General features: G+C 52.1%; 1 non-coding gene across 1 annotated transcript; it reads left to right on the forward strand.

The window, feature by feature from the left end:
* The first annotated feature begins 88 nt into the window (after positions 1-88).
* Positions 89-191, forward strand: LOC123643161. The gene has a single exon (XR_006736716.1). It is a non-coding gene; the product is annotated as a small nucleolar RNA U13 (small nucleolar RNA).
* Positions 192-11,148: the final 10,957 nt, after the last annotated feature.

The raw sequence follows: 11,148 nt of genomic DNA on the forward strand, positions 1-11,148 counted from the left end.
CCTAACAAACATGGAATGTCTCTTTATTTAGGGCTTCTTTAATCTCTTTCTGCTTTGTCGTTTCCAGAGTATTAGTTTTGTACTTCCGATCCTTTCGCAGCTCGTAAGCGTGATGACTGGCTCTTCGTGCACACGCGTGAGCTGTGCCTCCCTCAGCCCTTGTTAGCCGTCGGCACGTTACTCGTCTGACATGAAGAAAAAAAATAGTTTTGTACTTCTTTTGTTAAGTTTATTCCTAATCACTTTAGTTTTTGAACTGCTGCACGTGAAATTGGTTTCTTAATTTTATCTTCAGATTGTTTTTTGCAAGTAAAAATGCAATTGACTTTTGTATATTGATTTTGTATTCTGAAGACTTGCTGGATTCATTTATTAGTTCTATTATCTATAAAACATTAATAACTCCTACAAATTGACAAAAAACAACCAGGCCGGGCGTGGTGGCTCATGCCTGTAATCCTAGCACTCTGGGAGGCCAAGGCGGGAGGATCGCTCGAGGTCAGGAGTTTGACACCAGCCGGAACAAGAGTGAGACCCTATCTCTACTAAAAATTGAAAGAAATTATCTGGACAACTAAAATTATATAGAAAAAATGAGCCGGGCATGGTGGCGCATGCCTGAAGTCCCAGCTACTCAGGAGGCTGAGGCAGGAGGATCGCTTGAGCCCAGGAGTTTGAGGTTGCTGTGAGCTAAGCTGACGCCACGGCACTCTAGCCTGGGCAACAGAGTGAGACTCTGTCTCCAAAAAAAAAAAAAAAAAAAAGCAATCAGGTCAAAAAACAGGCAATTTACTGAGGAGCAAATGGAAATGTCTAATAAAAAATTTAGGCCGGGCGTGGTGGCTCACACCTGTAATCCTAGCCCTCTGGGAGGCCGAGGCGGGTGGATTGCTCGAGGTCAGGAGTTCAAGACCAGCTCTGAGCAAGAGCGAGACCCCATCTCTACTAAAAATAGGAACAAATTAGCTGGCCAACTAAAATATATATGGTAAAAAAAAATTAGCCAGGCATGGTGGCGCATGCCTGTAGTCCCAGCTACTTGGGAGGCTGAGGCAGTAGGATCGCTTGAGCCCAGGAGTTTGAGGTTGCTGTGAGCTAGGCTGACGCCACGGCACTCACTCTAGCCTGGGCAACAAAGTGACACTCTGTCTCAAAAAAAAAAAAAAAAAAAAAAAAATTTGAAAAGTAGAACGAATTTAGTCGTAATCAGATAAATTCCAATCACAGTAACAGTGATATATTTCATACCCACCAGACTGGTAAAAGTTAACAGGAATGTTAGTAGCTATTGCTGGTGAAATTGGGAGAAAAGGGTATTCTTAAACATTGTTCTTTGGAATGTAATTTTTTACAGGATTTTTTGAAAACAACATTAGGTAATATCAATACAATTAGCTTTGAAATTACTGAAAATAAAAGCAAATGTGAACATATATATGTAGACGCGTATGTGTATGATAGATTGTTTGCAGTGGCAAAAAAAATCCTAACAGATCGGAAACCAATACTAAAACCTACAAGACCAGACTACAGTGGACTTGGAGAAATTCCCTGAAGGCTTTGGTCAGTGTGACATGTGACACAGAGAAATGAGCACAGTGGGGTCCTATGTTGGTGACACACACACAGATGATATTTTATACATATTCTAAGCATGTGCCCGAGGGTGGCTGGGATGGTGGGTGGGCGGCGTGGGGAGGGCAGTAGCGAGGAGAGGGAAATGACAATGTGAAAATGAGTCTGGAGTGTACTGTACAATCCTACCTGTGGAAGAAGTTTACGTGTGTGTGTGTGTGTGTGTGTGTTTGCCTGTGCGTGAGGAAGCACAGAGCTACACCCACGGCCACTTCCTAGGAGGTGTCTGTGATACCTGTTTTAGTGAAACAAACTGAGTTCCAAAGAAATGTGGGTAGTAAAATTCTAATTGGTAAAAATGCCACCGCCGTGTCTGTGTGTATGTGCTTTTATACACTGTATGAGGGGCTGGGTAGGGGCACAGCCCGGACCCTTCTGCGTGGGGCTGAGGGATCGCGGCTGGTCCCCGGAGGCTGGCTTCTGATGATTCAATGTATGTCTACACTGTGAAAGAACCCCCACAGTCAAGACAGTTAAGGTCCCCACCATTCCATAGTTCTCCTTCTGTGTGTGTGTGCTGAGAACATTTAGGATCTACCTTCTTAGCAAACTGCAGGTATACAGTAAATACCGTATTTGTTACCTGTAGTCACTTTGCTGTATGTTGGATCTCCACAACTTACGAATCTCCCACAACTGAAATTTTGTACCTTTAACCAGCGTTTCCTCAACTCCCCTCCCCCAGCCCCGGTACCCACCTCCCGCTCTCCGCTGCTGTGGGGCTCAGTCCTTCACAGCCCTCATCTCTGGGGGATGAGCCACCTGTCTCTCCGTGTCTGGCTCCTTCCATTCCACGTGATGTTTTCCATATCCCTCCATGTGGTTGCAAATGACAGGATTTCCTTCCTTTTTAAGGCTGAATAATATTCCACCGTGCATGCAGGGGTGTGTGTGTGTGCGCGTGTACCACAGTTTCTTTTTAGAAAAACGTCAGACATATACATGCATGGAGTAGGGTGCTGGTTACCAGCAGCTGGGGCAGGAAGGAAATAGGGAGAAGTGGGTCAGGGACTGTGGTCACGTAGGACAGTTAGTCTACAGCCCACAGCCGCAGCCCCCGAAACAGCCACAGCAGCCCACGGTTCTGGTGGGTTGAGGGGGGAGCGGGCGGGAGGGAGGAGCAGGTGGGAGGAGCGGGTGGGAGGAGCAGGTGGGAGAAGCAGGTGGGAGGGAGGAGCAGGCAGGAGGGAGGAGTTGGTGGGAGGAGCAGGTGGGAGGGAGGAGCGGGTGGGAGGAGCAGGAGAGAGGAGCAGGTGGGAGGGAGGAGCAGGTGGGAGGGAGGAGCAGAAGGGAGGAGCAGGTGGGAGGAGCAGGAGCAAGAGGGAGGAGCAGGAGGGAGGAGCGGGTGGGAGGGAGGAGCAGGAGCAAGAGGGAGGAGGAGGGAGGAGGAGGGAGGAGCGGGTGGGAGGGAGGAGCAGGAGCAGGAGGGAAGAGCAGGAGGGAGGAGTGGGTGGAGGGAGGGAGGAGCAGGAGGGAGGAGCAGGAGGGAAGAGCAGGTGCGAGGGAGGAGCAGGAGGGAGGAGCAGGAGGGAAGAGCGGGTGCGAGGGAGGAGCAGGAGGGAGGAGCAGGAGGGAAGAACAGGTGCGAGGGAGGAGCAGGTGGGAGGGAAGAGCAGGTGGGAGGGAGGAGCAGGTGGGAGGGAGGACCAGGAGGGAGGAGCAGGTGGGAGGGAGGAGCAGGAGCAGGAGGGAAGAGCAGGAGGGAGGAGTGGGTGGAGGGAGGGAGGAGCAGGAGGGAGGAGCAGGAGGGAAGAGCAGGTGCGAGGGAGGAGCAGGAGGGAGGAGCAGGAGGGAAGAGCGGGTGCGAGGGAGGAGCAGGAGGGAGGAGCAGGAGGGAAGAACAGGTGCGAGGGAGGAGCAGGTGGGAGGGAAGAGCAGGTGGGAGGGAGGAGCAGGTGGGAGGGAGGAGCAGGAGGGAGGGAGGAGCGGGTGGGAGGGAGGAGCGGGTGGGAGGGGGGAGCAGGAGGGAGGAGCAGGTGGGAGGGAGGAGCAGGAGAGAAGAGCAGGTGGGAGGGAGGAGCAGGTGGGAGGGAGGAGCAGGTGTGGAGCCCCCCTTGCCAGGGCCTTTTATACCCTGGCCCAGGGTCAAGCTGATTAAATGTTGACCTCATGATTCCTGTTTGTGCCTTTTCTGCAGGGCCACAGAGTGTGAGTGTGACAGTGAGTGTGATAATGTAAATGTGTCGGTGTGAGTGAGTGTGTCACTGTGCGAGAGTGACTGTGAGTGTGGCACTGTGTTTGTGCGAGAGTGACTGTGAGTGTGCTCTTCCTGTCCACAGCCTCCCTTGGCTCTAACATCTTCTTTCTCATGTTCTAAATTTGGCCTCTTCCCAATTTGTTAGCTTGTTATTAATAGAAATTAATTTGTCTTTTAATCTGTTGACGTAGTGGATTCCATCGGCTCGTTTTCCGAGCTGAGCCTGCCTTGCATTGCGGGGATAGATGCCGCCGGGTCATGGTGTGCGCACGTTCCCACGGGGGCTGCGCACGCGTGCACGCTGGCGGTCACACGTTTGGGCAGGTGGCAACCCCACGGACCTAGCAGAGCCCCAAGCACTCAGAAAAAGAGGCAACAAGCAGGCGGGCTTCCGAGACCTGACCCGGGGCCTGGCGCGAAGGCTCTGAAGTCCAGACACGGAGCCTGCGACGGGACGACCCTCGCGCCGCGCTGAGCCGGTCTCTAGCGGGAGCGGGGCGTGCGCGGGAGCAGGTCACCGTTCGTGGCTTCTACACGACGACTCCTCAGTGCTTACCCCGAACCAAAGCGTGGCTGTGAGGCGGACAGAGGTTTCTCACGCACCAACAGCGCCACGCACGGAGCACAAGCGCCGACCCGCTGCACTCGGTCCCCGGGAAGGCGCGGAGACGGGAGCGCGCAGACGGGAGCGCGGAGAGAGCGCGGAGACGGGAGCGCGGAGACGGGAGCGCGGGCCGGAGGAGGCTTTGCGGGTCTCCCTGCGGGACTCCTGCGCGGCGCGTACAGACAGCTCTCGGACCGGCTCCCGCGTCTTCCGGAGTCACTCGGCGCTGAGCCCTGGGCAGACTCGGGAGACGCCTCCCAGCCCGGCTTTCCTGCCCCCGAGCAGAGGTGCCCAAAGTCCCCGGCCAGCACCCGGTCCTCAGCCCGCAAACCGTTGCCTCCCCGCACCCGCACCCGCACCCACAGAGCAGGCCCTGGGGTCCTCTTGGGACACGGCCCCTCCTTCAGGAGGAGGAAAGGAGAAAAAAGTGATAAAAAGAAAAATGAATTTACTGGCGGTCCTTCAAGCCTTTCTGTCCAACGACCCAATCTCGGGTTAACCGAAGCAGTGGCTATAGCAGCACCACGGTCCACCCCCATCCCAGGGGAGTCTGCGCCCCTGGAGGCGAGAAGCAACATCCAACCGTTCAGAAAACCATCGAGTTGTGCTGAACTCTGTTGTGTTAGAAACGCTCACAGGCACACCTTGGAGATACGGGGGTCTGGTTCCAGACCACCGCCATAAAGCAAATACTGCAATACAGTGAGTCACGAATTTTTGGTTTTCTGGTGCATATAAAAGTTATGTTGAGGCCGGGCGAGGCGGCTCAGGCCTGTAATCCTGGCGCTCTGGGAGGCCGGATCGGGCGAGCCCAAGAGTGAGCCGTGACTATGCCACTGCACTCTACCCAGGGCGACAGAGCGAGACTCTGTCTCAAGAAAAAAGTTATTTTGACATTATACTGTAGTCTCTTAAGTGTGCAACAGCATATGTCTAAAAAACAGCGTACATACCTTAAGTAAAAAATACTTTTATTGCTAGAAAATGTTAACAATCATCTGAGCCTTCAGCGAGCCCTAATCTTTTTGCTGATGGAAGGTCTCGTGTCAGCGTTGATAGCAGCTGACTGTTCAACAGCGCGGTGGTTGCTGAAGGCTGGAGTGGCTGTGGCAATTTCTTTTTCCTTCCTCCCTCCCTCCCTCCCTTCCTTCCTTCTTTTTTGACAGACCGTTACTCTCCCCCAGGCTGGAGTGCAGCGGCATCATCACAGCTCACTGTAACCTCCAACTCTTGATCCCAAGCGATCCTCCCGCCTCGGCCTCCCAGAGCGCTAGGATTCAGGCCTGAGCCACCGCGCCCGGCCTGTGGCCATTTCTTAGAATAAGACAACAGTGCGGGAGTCCCCAGACCCGCCTGGGAACAACAGTGAAGCCGGCCACAGCGACGGACTCTTCCCTCCGTGAGAGATTTCTCCGTAGCACCCACGGTAGAACTGCCTTCAAAGTTGACGTTGCTCCTCTCAGACCCTGCCGCTGCTCATGGACTGTTCGAAGTCCTTTGCTGTCCTCTCCACGACGCTCACGGCATCTTCACCAGGAGGCGACTCCATCTCAGGAAACCACTTTCTTTGCCCAGCGGAAGCAGCAGCTCCGCGTCTGTTCAGGTTTTATGGTGAGATGGCAGCAACGCAGCCCCTCTCGGGCACCTGCAGTGACCTCCGCGCTCAGGGCGGGAACCCTCCAAGTCGTCCCTGAGGGCTGGAATCGACTTCTTCCGAACTCCTGTTGATTTTGACATTTTTCACCTCCCATGAATCACGAATGTTCTTAATGGCACCTTGAAGGGCAAATCCTTTCCGGAAGGTTTTCAACTTACTTTGCCCAGATCCATCAGAGGAATTGCGGTCTGTGCAGCTCTAGCCTTATGAAATGTGTTTCCTTTTTGTTTCTTTACAGCCCTTCTTAAAGCATGAATGAAATGCGTTTCTTAAACGGTGAGACTTGAATGTTGAAACGACTCCCCGGCCCACGGGCTGCAGGGCAGACGCTGCTCAGCAGGAAGCGCGCACGCGCCTCCTTGCGCGTCCCCGTGGGCGTCCCCGTGGGCGTCCCCGTGGGCGCTGGGGCGACCGTGCTCTGTCGGCGAGCAGGGACACTGGACAGGACTCTTGATCCGAGCAGTAGGCCTCGACGACGGGCTGGAAACGTCCAGTAACCGCGCTGTGAACAGCCGAGCTCTCGCCCACCCACCCCTCCCGTCGCGCGGCCCCCCAAAGGCGGAGCCCAGCGGCTGTCCCCCTCGGCTGTCCCCCGCGGCTGTCCCCCTCAGCTGTCCACCTCAGCTGTCCCCCGCAGCTCTCCCGCAGAACAGCAGCCCTCAGCCCTGAGCCACAGCCGCTGTGGCTGCCTGTGACCGGAAGGAAACGAGGAAGATGACGCCTCCCTTCTTTGTGGATGTCCTGTGATTTTCAGCCGTGTCCCCTGAGTGACTCACAGCCAAGGAGGAAGGCCGGGCCTCGGAGCCCCCCGCCACGGCCAGCGTGCCCCTCCCGCTTCAGCGAGGCGAACTCGCCGGCCACACCCACCACGTGCACCTGTGGCCGGTGGTCCCATCTCATACCCCCAGGAAGCTCTGCCCCCCACCTGTCCTGCCCCCCACAGTGTCCCGCCTCCCTCCGCAACTCCTCTGCCATCTCCACGCTGACCCTGCCAGGCCCCTGGCTGACCTCAGGGCAGCCTCAGCCCCTGCCAGGCTACCCCCATGACCAGCATGGTCTGACTGCCCCCCATGTCCCCAGCACCCTCTCTGACAGAAATGATGGAAGCCAAAAGACAATGGAACAGCATCCCCAAAATGCTGACAGAAATAACTGCCAATCTTCCCATGACAGAGGCACACAGGCAGAAAGAAATAACTGCCAACCTATAATTCTATACCCAGTGAAACTATTCTTAAAAAATAGAGGGGCTAGCGAGGTGGCTCACGCCTGTAATCCCAGCACTCTGGGAGGCCGAGGCAGGCGGATCACTTGAGCTCAGGAGTTTGAGACCAGCCTAAACAAGAGCGAGACCCCGCCTCTACTAAAAAAATAGAAAGAAATTAGCTGAACAACTAAAAATATATAGAAAAAATTAGCCGGGCATGGTGGCGCATGCCTGTAGTCCCAGCTACTCGGGAGGTTGAGGCAGAAGGATTGCTTGAGCCCAGGAGTTTGAGGTTGCTGTGAGCTAGGCTGATGCCACAGGACTCTAGCCTGGGCAACAGAGTGAGACTCTGTCTCAAAAAAAAAAAAAAATAGAGGGACTACAAACAAATTTTCACAAACAAAAACTAGCAGAATCTGTCACCAGGAAATTCATACCAAATGAGATACTGGAAGGTATTCTCCAGGCAGGAAAAAACAGAGAGCCCAGATGGGACCAGGCTGGGCAACATAGCAAGACCCTGTCTCTTAAAAAAGTAAAGAACAATGAGCTGGGTGTGGTGGTGCCTGTAGTCCCAGCCACTTGGGAGGCTGAGGCAGGAGGATGCCTTGAGCTAGGATCACAGTGAGCTGTGATCTCCACACACTCCAGCAAGGGCCACAGGGCAAGACCCTGTGTCTTTAAAAAAAAAATTTTTTTTTTAACTTAATGTTAAAAAATATCACAAATCCCTTGTGGGATTTCTACTTGTGGGAAGTAGCTGAAAGAGAATTTTAATCATCTTAATGCATATTTACAAACAGGAGACAATCAGTGATCTAAGCATCCATCTCAAGAACTGGCATAAGAAGTTAAACTCCCCCAAATTAGAAGGAAATATGAAATAAAGAGCAGAAATTAGTGAAATAGAAAAAAATACAATAGCGAGGGTCGATAAGCTAAAAGCTAGTTTCTTTGGAAAGATTAAAAAAAAAGAAAAGCTACAAATAACCAATATCAGGAATGAAAAAGGAGACATCACTACAGATCCAATGGCTTTTAAAAAAAAACAAAACAGGATATTATGAAAAATTTTATGCCAACCGCATTGAAACTATAGTGGAAATGGACAAATCTAGACAAATACAACTTACAAAAACCATCACAGGAATAGATAGAAAAATCTGAACAGTTCTAGAACTAGTAAAGAAACAGAATCTCTGATATAAAAATTTCCTACAAAGAAAACAAAGAATTTGGTGAATTCTACCAAACATTTAAGAAATAATGAATACCAATATTACCTTTTCCAGAAAGTGGGGAAACAATTCTCAACTCATTTTACGAGGTCCCCACAACCTTGATACCCAAACATGAAAACTGAACACACCTGTGCTCTCCAACTCAGGAATTCCACCCAACCAGAAACACCTCCTTATGTTCAGCAAAGACACACATGAGAACGTCCACGCAGTGCAACATTTTTTGTAATAAACAAAAGCTAGAAGTACCTTGATGCCCATCAAGGTAAAACAGGCAGACAAATCATGGTGTGTTCAAGAGCGACCGACTGCTGCTACCCACAATGAGATGGATGAGCATCACTCACCTAACGTGGAGAAAAAGAAGTCCGATACAAAAGAGAACAGGCGATATGATTCCATTTACATACAGTTCAAAACAGGCAAACTCAGTCTGTGGAATCAGAAGTTCGAAGAGAGCTTCTTCTAAAGCTTTGTGCCCACGCCCACACGCCATTCCTCCTACCTGGACTCCCCTTCCCCGCACACCATGCGAACCCAAATGTCTCCTGCATAAAGTCGCCTCCTGACCTCACCGAGGTAACTGATCAAGACCCCTCATGTCCCACCATGGCACAGCTGTCCCCTACAATGCGTGTGAGGGGTGAGGGGTGACTGGCATCTCAAACATCGTCTAGCTCAGAGAGGCCACCTCAGTGTGAGACCTGGGGCCCTCACAGGAGTGTCCAGCCCTCACCACACCTCTGTGTGGCAGGCACAGGAGACTGGCACGCCCGTGAGGCCACCACAGGAGCATGGGGCTCTTCAGCCACGCACCGTCCCGTGACCAGCTCTTCCTACCTGACGGAAACTGACGACTTGAAGCTGAACAAGACCTTCTCACTTGTGGTGAGGGGCTCTCACAGGGGACGCAGAGATTCCCCCTAACCTGCTCTGTCATGAACTTCCCCGGCTAGGTGAACCGGCGGGTGCTGCATTCCAAATCTTAGGACAAACCCTCAGTCACCAGAACTCAGCTGGTCCTTGCCAGTAAAAGTTTAAAAAAACCCTATCAACTATGTAACCACTCACATATGAACCCATAGCAGCCACCAATCAAGTTTAAATCTCAAGCCAGGTGCAGCTGTTCACACCTGCAACCCCAGTGACTCAGGAGGCTCAGGTAGGAGGTTCACTTGAGGCCAGGAGTTCGAGACCAGCCTGGGCAACACAGTGAGACCTCATCTCTACAAAACAAGCTTAATTCTCAAATAATTGCTACTTCCTCATACATGTCTTTCCATTTCATGCACGTGTTGTTTGAGAAAATCCACTGTGCTCTATACTTACACTACGTGTGCTTTTCTGTATGTATCCTATACTTCAATTAAAAAGGTATTTTTTAAGAAATATATTTATGAAAGTATAACAAGTACAGAGACTCCCCACCCAAACACACCCCCAGGTGGAATCTCTCCCATGGGTGTGACTTGTAGGTCTGACTGGCAGACTTCAGCACCACAGTACTTTTTTTTGGACGGCATTTCTTTTTTTTTTTTTTTTTTGAGACAGAGTCTCGCTCTGTTGCCCGGGCTAGAGTGAGTGCTGTGGCGTCAGCCTAGCTCACAGCAACCTCAAACTCCTGGGCTTAAGCCATCCTCCTGCCTCAGCCTCCCGAGTAGCTGGGACTATAGGCATGCGCCACCATGCCCGGCTAATTTTTTCTATATATATTTTAGTTGGCCAGATAATCTCTTTCCATTTTTCTAGTAGAGACGGGGCCTTGCTCTTGCTCAGGCTGGTCTCGAACTCCTGACCTCGAGCGATCCACCCACCTCGGCCTCCCAGAGTGCTGGGATTACAGGCGTGAGCCACCGCGCCCGGCCTTGGATGGCATCTCTTAAACACTTACTGGGGTCTCTCACCTCAGCCCCTCACTCTATGCATCTACTGAGAGCCCCCATATCAGGATGCCCCGACAGACATTGAAGAAAAGGCAGAACAACCCAAGAACTCTTTTTTTTTTTTTGAGACAGAGTCTTACTCTGTCACCCGGGCTAGAGTGCCGTAGCATCAGCCTAGCTCACAGCAACCTCAAACTTGTGGGCTCAAGCGATCCTCCTGCCTCAGCCTCCTGAGTAGCTGGGATTACAGGCATGCGCCACCATGCCTGGGTAATTTTTTCTCTATATTTTTAGTTGTCCAGCTAATTTCTTTCTATTTTTGGTAGAGACAAGGTCTCGCTCTTGTTTAGGCTGGTCTCGAACTCCTGACCTCGAGCGATCCTCCTGCCTCGGCCTCTCAGAGTGCTGGGATGACAGGCATGAGCCACCGCGCCCGGCCCCCAAGAACTCTGTTTCAGGGAACAGGTACCCTGGAGGGGCTGGAGGCACAGGGAAGGGCCAGGTGGGGCATGAGCACCTAGCAGACCTGGGCACGGCCGGGCCAGGAAGACAAGCACACACGCGGCAGCCAGGACTCACCAGAGGGCAAGAGTCATGGCTGCAGTGGGATGGGGGGCTACTTCTGTATGATCCAAATCTCACAATGGATGGACTCACTAAGTTTAAAAATAAGATAAAGATATAACTGGGTAAACCAGATAAGTTCAAAAGTAAAGATAAAGAC

The sequence above is a fragment of the Lemur catta genome, chromosome 7, assembly GCF_020740605.2.
Source record: "Lemur catta isolate mLemCat1 chromosome 7, mLemCat1.pri, whole genome shotgun sequence".
NCBI classification, from domain to species: Eukaryota; Metazoa; Chordata; class Mammalia; order Primates; family Lemuridae; genus Lemur; species Lemur catta.